This window comes from Oryza sativa, chromosome 1 (genome assembly GCF_034140825.1).
Source record: "Oryza sativa Japonica Group chromosome 1, ASM3414082v1".
NCBI lineage: Eukaryota > Viridiplantae > Streptophyta > Magnoliopsida > Poales > Poaceae > Oryza > Oryza sativa.
Genome location: NC_089035.1, coordinates 14,816,808 through 14,824,540, shown reverse-complemented (window position 1 = coordinate 14,824,540; position 7,733 = coordinate 14,816,808). Strand labels below are relative to the sequence as shown.

The following is a 7,733-nucleotide window of genomic DNA, read 5'->3' as shown; positions in this document are numbered from 1 at the left end:
CGATGAAATCCATGTTAATGCGGTTATATGATGTTCAATTTGAGAAGTTTTGGATTCCATTATATGATGATCAATTTGGTGAGGGAGTATTAGCTATCAGAAACTCAAAAAATGGATTAATATGATTTTTTTAAACAATTTCCCTATATTTTTTTTTGCAAAAAAAAGACGTTTAGCAATTTGGGAAATTTGTGCATAGAAAACGAGAAAGTGAGTTGGAAACTTAGGTTGAAGTCAACACTCAATAGCCTGATGCAGAGGCATGTTCAGATTACTGCCAAAATAAACCTTATTGCCAAATTTTTAGCAAGTTGACAGTATTGCCAAATTTTAGTAGAAGAGAATAAATATGTTGTGCCAAAATTTCCTATGCATTACTAATATTTGATAACTAACTAAATGCAACTATATATTTGTTTATTTTATTAAATAATGGTATGGTTTAAAATGATACCAATCTAAATAGACCCTTCTTAGCCACCAGAAACTTCAAACAGGGAAGGGCCAAAGTCTTCAAACGGGTACTCTATAAATGGCAAACTCTGTTGTCCTCTGCCAAACTTTTGGGCAGGATACATGGCTGCGTGAACAAATCAATATCCTTGGCTTACTTATTTCAACTTGTAACCGCTATAAAACCAAACAACCGCATTACCAATTTGAGCACAAACAAAAATCCTTTAGAAAAAAAGAAAAAGAAAAGAAAAACAGGCGTGGACTGGGCCTGCAGCAGCTTGGGCTCGATGCCCAGGCCTGAAGAGAGAAGCCTAGCCCGTATAGGGCTTGCATCGACACTTGAGTCGATGGGAACCCTCGATCTCCCCCCTCACCTTGTTGCTTCCTCTCCTCCCCCGACGCCGCCGATTCCCCAATTCTGGCTCCGGCAGCGAGCAGCTGGCTGCGGACGCGCCGTCAAAACTCCAGGAGGATCTGGATCTCCGATGTACTCTCCGCGGCATGCCGGCATCGGCGGCGCGAAGATTCAGCACCGGCTTAGATCGACGGCGCCCTTCGCCGCCGGCTTCCGTGGAGACCAGGTATGCTTCTGCCTCTACTCCTAGGTCGATATGCGCGCTGTTCTTTGGCTCGGACTGAATCCATCCGGCAATTAGTTTTGTACCATATCGCCGATTCTGAGACAACACGACCTGTTTATTAGCTCGATTTGATTCTATTCCATCGCCACCCTAGAGGCACCCACCCCGACTGCAATGGGCAGCGGTAGGGCCGTGTACCCGCCTACCGTTCAGCCGCAAAAAAAAAAGAGCAGTGTAAAGATCCCCTATACGGGGCACGGCAGGGGACCCCCTGCCGGCCAGCTGCAAAAAAAAAAAAAGAGGAGCAGTGAAAAGATCCCCCTACTTACGGGGGCACGGCAGGCGACCCCCTGCCGGTCAGCTGCATCCATAAAAAAAAAAGAAGTAAAGATGCCCTAGAGGCACACAGTCGGGTCTCTCGGTTGGAGGCAGCGCTAGACATTAGCGCTTTGCTTTTTTGAAATTTGTAGATTAGATTTTTTTTCCCTGTTGACATTGCTACTCATGGGATAATTCAACCAATTGCAAAATAGTTCGATTACTCCGTAACACTCCTCCATACAACATACTCCATGCACACAATAATCAGAAAACCGTGTCTTAAGCAGAGACAAGCTTAATGTCTTAAAACATTATTATATGATGGGAGAGGAGATGTGATAGTATATAGACTGATCATCCAATAATTTCAGTAAATGTTTGACTGAAACATCCAATATTTTCAGCCAATTATCTTAAACATTAAGATAGGGTTGGAGAGGAGATACATTGCTGTTTTGATATTCCCTTACTGCTAGGCTAGCATAGTAATGCTTTGTCATTTATTCACTGAATTTTGGCTTATATGTAGTTTTATTTTCAACAGTAATTCTCTACAAAATTAGCATTTTACAGGAAAACAAATGAGAAAGTAGTCCCCGTGAATAGATCTAATGTATTTCATAACCATATTGTAGCTCGCACAAGCATTATCAAACAAAAACAAAAAGGCATACAACACAAGAAGCATTCAACAAAAAAGCATACGCAGACTATTGGCCGAGAAAGAGTTCTAGAAACCTAGTGGTGGCATCCCACAGCCGCTTGGGTCGGTTCTGGTACAACAAAATGGGTAGTTGACACAACTACTCACTAAACTTAAAAATTTAGCAGAGGTGAAATTTTTTTTAAAGCCAAAGATGTGAAGGATTTGTTCGAACTGCAAGACGATGACAATAATGATTGAACTGAAACATCAAATATTTTCAGCCAATTGTCTGAAGATGTCAATATCGGGATTCCAAATGAAGCAATAAGATCAGCCATGTGCAGCTTTGGCTGCGCCGACAACCTCTGAGACTGAGCTGAGCTCTTCTAGGCATGGATGAAGTATCCAACATTTTGAAGAGTCTTTTTTGTGCTCAGGGCATTCATGTAAGAAAATAAATTATGATCTCTAACACGAATAATTTGGGTCAATTTTTGTTTCTGAAAAGAATACCTTTTTTCTACTTTTCTCAGAGTGCAATCAATCATGAGGACATAATGCATGCTAACGATTACCAGAAGCTGCGCCTAGAAGAAGCAGAAGCTTCACAGGCGGCATAAAGGGAAGCTGAAGCTTTAAGGTTTTATGCCTATCATGGATACTTAGAAGTTGTAACAATTTTTCTGTTGCTACATGGACTGGATCATTGGACGAGCTGGTGCAGTGGTGCTGTGGGAACACCGTTCTGTTTTCAGATGGGTGCTCTAAATGGCAAAGCAACTGTCCCCTGCTGAACTGTTTTAAGAACTACTAGGAAGATACTTGTTCATCCTGAAGTCCTGATCTGCCAATCTACACCTTCATACAACTGCATGGTGGTTCAGTCAGCTCAATGAGCGTAACTGAACATTTGAAGAGCTTTTTGTTTTTTTAACAAGAACCACAATCTATCCATAATCCATGGATATGCTGCTGTTTGAGAACCTGCTGTCATATTGGCTGAAAACCGTTCCGGATTAAGTAAAGGGGGTGATTCGTCCGGATTTACAAGTTCAGATTATCAAATGTCTGGTATTAGAGTTTAAGGGGGTAATTTAGATAACCACAATAGGGGGGGTAAGCAAACACAATAGCATGTACACGTAATTAACTACTACTAGAGTACTTTCTTTATCTAAAATATACTTACCCCCTCCTTAAAAAATAAGTGATTTTAGACGGATGAAACACTTCCTAGTGCTACGAATCTGGACACACTTATATTTTGGGAGGGAGTAATTACCTGAAATTTGATGAGACATATCTTAATCAAAAATCGGAGTATATGTTTCATTGAATCCTAGTTACCGAGGTGTATGGATGCGATCGACCGGTGGACGACATGATTTTACGTACGGGATAAGCAGCCTCGCGTATCGCGGCGGTACGAACGGAGGCCATCATCCCCATCTTGCAACTTTGCAAGACGAGCAAATATTTAACGGCCAACCACCATCTTTTGGAATTTAATTAACTTACTAAATGGGCCGGAGCATCAATTATATGCGGAATAAGTTCATTTTACGTCCCTCATCTATGGATCATTTTACGTCCCTTGACCAGGTATTTCGTATCTCTTCCAACTGGTAAAACCAGTGTAAATCAACCTCTTCAATAGTTTTGAGATCAGTTTTGGCTCATGTGGTTGCATATGTGGCAGGTTAACTTGGTTTTTATTTCGACATGGCACTCACCTGGCATCACAATAAGAAAATAAAAATTAGAATTTAAAAAGATGGATCCACATGTAAGTCTTAAAAAACATACTCGCTCCATTTCATATTATAAGTTGTTTGACATTTTTCTAGTTAAAAGTCCTTAAATTTGATCAAGTTTGTTAAAAATAATAACATTTTTAATACAAAATAAATATATTATCAAAATATATTCAATATTAAATTTAATGAAACTAATTTATTGTAGATGTTGCTATTTTTTTTATAAATTAGTCAAAATTTTGACTTAATATGAAACGGAGGAGAAGGACCGATGTGGCAGCGCATCTCTTCTCTACTATTATAAAAATTGAAGATGTTTTTACCGATACTTTGGTACGTCATCCGTATATGAGTCGGTATTTAAGTTCGTCCGCTTTTGGAAATACAGGTCCCTATTTAAGTCGGGTTTTAAATTAGTTCGCTTTTGGAAATACAGGAGGAGTCGTATAAGAAATCTCTTTGAAAAAGGATTTGCTATAATTCTGGTGACATAATTATCACCAGATTACAGTCGATTATCACCAGGTGACATAATTCTGGTGCCGCTAACGTAGTTCTCCTATGCGCCATGCCCTTTTTTTTTTTTGCGGGGAAATGCGCCATGCCCATTGAACATTGCACAACATACATTCATCATATTTGTTTAGGCAAACAGCAACATGTATCACCATTTAATTACCCATCAACATGAATTCATCATATTTATTTAGGCAAACAGCGACATGTATGACCATTTAATTACCCATCGTGTTAGGCAAAGAAAAGAGTTACTCCTATATATATATATATATATATATATATATATATATATATATATATATATATATATATATATATATATATAGTAAATTTGTTTGGTGCTCCATGGTGCCCGGGCACCATTGTTGAAATTGAGTATATACCCAATTCAAATGAGTATGAAACTTTTTCAATTACTTAGGTATTAACATTAACTACTTTACTAACTAGTTTAAAGCAAGTTTGAACTGAATTTGAACTTGTTTTTGTTAGATTTTGATTCTAGGTATATAGCATCCATACATATAATTAGTTAGGTATGTAATCATGGATTGTGAAATAAAGTTAAATTTGAGTTTTTTTGTTGATAAGTATAGGTATGAATCAAATTATTATAACTAGGTATATACTCACAATTTGAAAATTTTGAAAAATTTGAGTAATTTTGTGCATTAGATACCATGGTGCCCCATATGAGTGTCCTATATATATATATATATATATATATATATATATATATATATATATATATATATATATATATATATATATATATATATATATAGACACACACATATATATATATAGTATACTATATAGTACTTACACTTAAATTATACACTACTTTTATATATATTTATATATATATATATATATATATATGTAATTTAAAAACTTACATATGTAATTTTAAAACTTATATTGTAAATACACTAAAGTTACATATGTAATTTAAGACAATACGACGTAAAATAGCCTTCACCCATTGTAACGTACGGGTATATTTTAGATTAAAAAAAAAGAGATTATAGTGACCATATGAACTCTGGGACCGTCAATCGGATAGGCTACTCAAGTACTGAACGACTCAAGCTCCGACTGGGTCGGATTCGGCTGCCCAGTGCCCACGCAGCAGAGAGCTTTCCCGACGGCGCTAACGCAGTGTTACATTAATGGGCTAAATTTTATTGACTCGCATGAAGTGCTATGAGTAATAATACCACCTTAAAAGTAAAGAGGTCTCAACTTAAATATGAAGCTAGTGGATAGACTTTGTTGACCGGTTGAGAAAATACGGTAACTGATTCTGTATCGGTAATATTAACGAGCACGTCGCTTACTGAATTAAGCACACGGTTGATGGTCCCGAATGTTACTCTTGCGCATCGCTTACTGAATTAAGCACGCGCGGTTGATGGTCCCAAACGGTAATAAACACAGTAATTGATTCTGTTTTAATGAGCATATTGGTTATTGGGAATTCTCTCTGCGGTTGATGGTCCCGAACAGTAATAAACATGGTAATTGATTCTGTTTTAATGATGGGAATTCTCTCTCGTTTTGTAACGGACGATAATATTAACGAGCACGCGGTTGATGGTCCTGAACGGTAATAAACACAGTAATCGAGCGCATCGGCTACCGAATTAAGCACGCGGTTAATGGTCCCGAACGTTACTCTTGCAGTTGATGGTTCCGAACGTTACTCTTGTGCACGCATATACTCCGCCAAAGGGAATGATCTCTCTCGTTTTATAACGGACGATAATATTCACGAGCGCGTTGGTTATTGAATTAAGCACGCGGTTGATGGTCTCGAACGGTAATAAACACGGTAATTGATTCTGTATTGGTCATATTAACGAGCGCATCGGTTACTGAATTAAACACTCGGTTGATGGTCCCGAACGTTAGTCTTGCGCACGCATATACATACTCCGCCAAAGGGAATGATTTCAATAGTGCATGGTTCTTTTGTTCTTCCTCTATTCCTCTTGCCGGTTTCTCTCTCTTTTCCTGCCCAGCATGATCCTTCCCCAGTCCTGTTCACCTGCGTGCACAGGTGCACGGGACGAGCAGGTGCCTCCAGAACTCCGTCCGCTTGCGTACTTGCACGGATAGGCGGACGATCAAGTTTTTGGGAGCGCTATGCGCAATTGCTCCTGTTCGTCTTCCTCTACATCGTCTTTGCCAACATGTCGAACACCGGAGACGACAGCAACATTGGAGACAATGAGAAGGAGGTTCCCGTCAACACCAACGGAGGCAATACTGCCTCAAACTCCAGTGGAGGGCCATCCTCAGTGTATAACCTACTCACGTTATTTCCTCAAGTTCTACTGTTAGTCGCAATGTTATTGCGTTTTTATGTCTATGTTGATGCTTATTTTATATTAAGCATGCTCATGATGATTCACTTTATCAATTGCACTAGTTCATACCCTATATGTGTCATGTTTATTGTCTTAATATTTTGAATTAAAATATATCGAATTATGACCATATTTCCAACACGCAGCCCATCTCCCGCAGCATCTCTGGCGACGCTGTGCTCACGTGTCGGCGGCAGCCGACACACAGCACCCAGTTTAGCTTGCAGGTGATGGCGGCGACGGGTGGGACTTGTAGGATTGCAAGTGGGATGGGTTGTGGGCCGTCCCGCCCCGCCCCACACCAGCCGCAAACTCCCTATGCGGGCAAACGGCAGCCCGCCCCGCACGGCTTGGCAGATTTTTCAGCCCGACGGGCACCACTGGACAGCCCACATTGGCATAATATTCATCAATCAGCAAACAAAACTGTACTATTTTCACGTGAAAATATTCACACAAGCACAGAACTACTCCCTGTCCCAAATTTAGCTAGGATTAATCCTAGCAAGAGAAGGAATAAAGCTATAAAATTGCAGATTAAACCTACCAAGAGAGGGAAGAAAATATAAAATTGCAACATCAAGAGGACAGTGAACAGGAAACAGATTCAGAGCTACTAGCTCAAGAAACATGTCAGAGAACTCACAAATTCAGCAGAGGTACTAGCTCAAGAACATGCAAGAGAACTCACAGATTCAGCAGAGCCACAAACACTAATAATGCTAAATGACCTGACAAGTGATTAACAACATCAAACTGGTACATAAGGATGTTAGTATTAACATGTGTTCAACACTTCATTTTTCAATGACATAACAAGTATAGTCCAAGCCAGTCCTGGCCTGCTAACCATTCTTAGCGACTTGATCCAAAACCAAATCTCACCCAAATGCTTATTATTTAATCTGAAGTTCTTATTCAATAATCCAAATGAGTAGAAATCACTTCTCATCAAACAAATCCCCTGCTGCTTGAAGAACAAACAAATCTTGAAGGAGGAAAAACAATTGACCGGCCGTCGTCGCTGCGGCACAAGGTGTGGCCGGCCAATTGGAACTGCAGCCCTCTTCCATGGCAGCTC

At 39.5% G+C, this 7,733-nt stretch overlaps 1 long non-coding RNA gene across 1 annotated transcript; it reads left to right on the top strand.

Annotated features, from left to right (window-relative positions):
* The first annotated feature begins 805 nt into the window (after positions 1-805).
* LOC107280213 (uncharacterized) lies at positions 806-3,059 on the top strand. The gene is made up of 3 exons (XR_001544076.3): positions 806-1,037; positions 2,286-2,450; positions 2,538-3,059. It is a non-coding gene; the product is annotated as an uncharacterized lncRNA (long non-coding RNA).
* Positions 3,060-7,733: the final 4,674 nt, after the last annotated feature.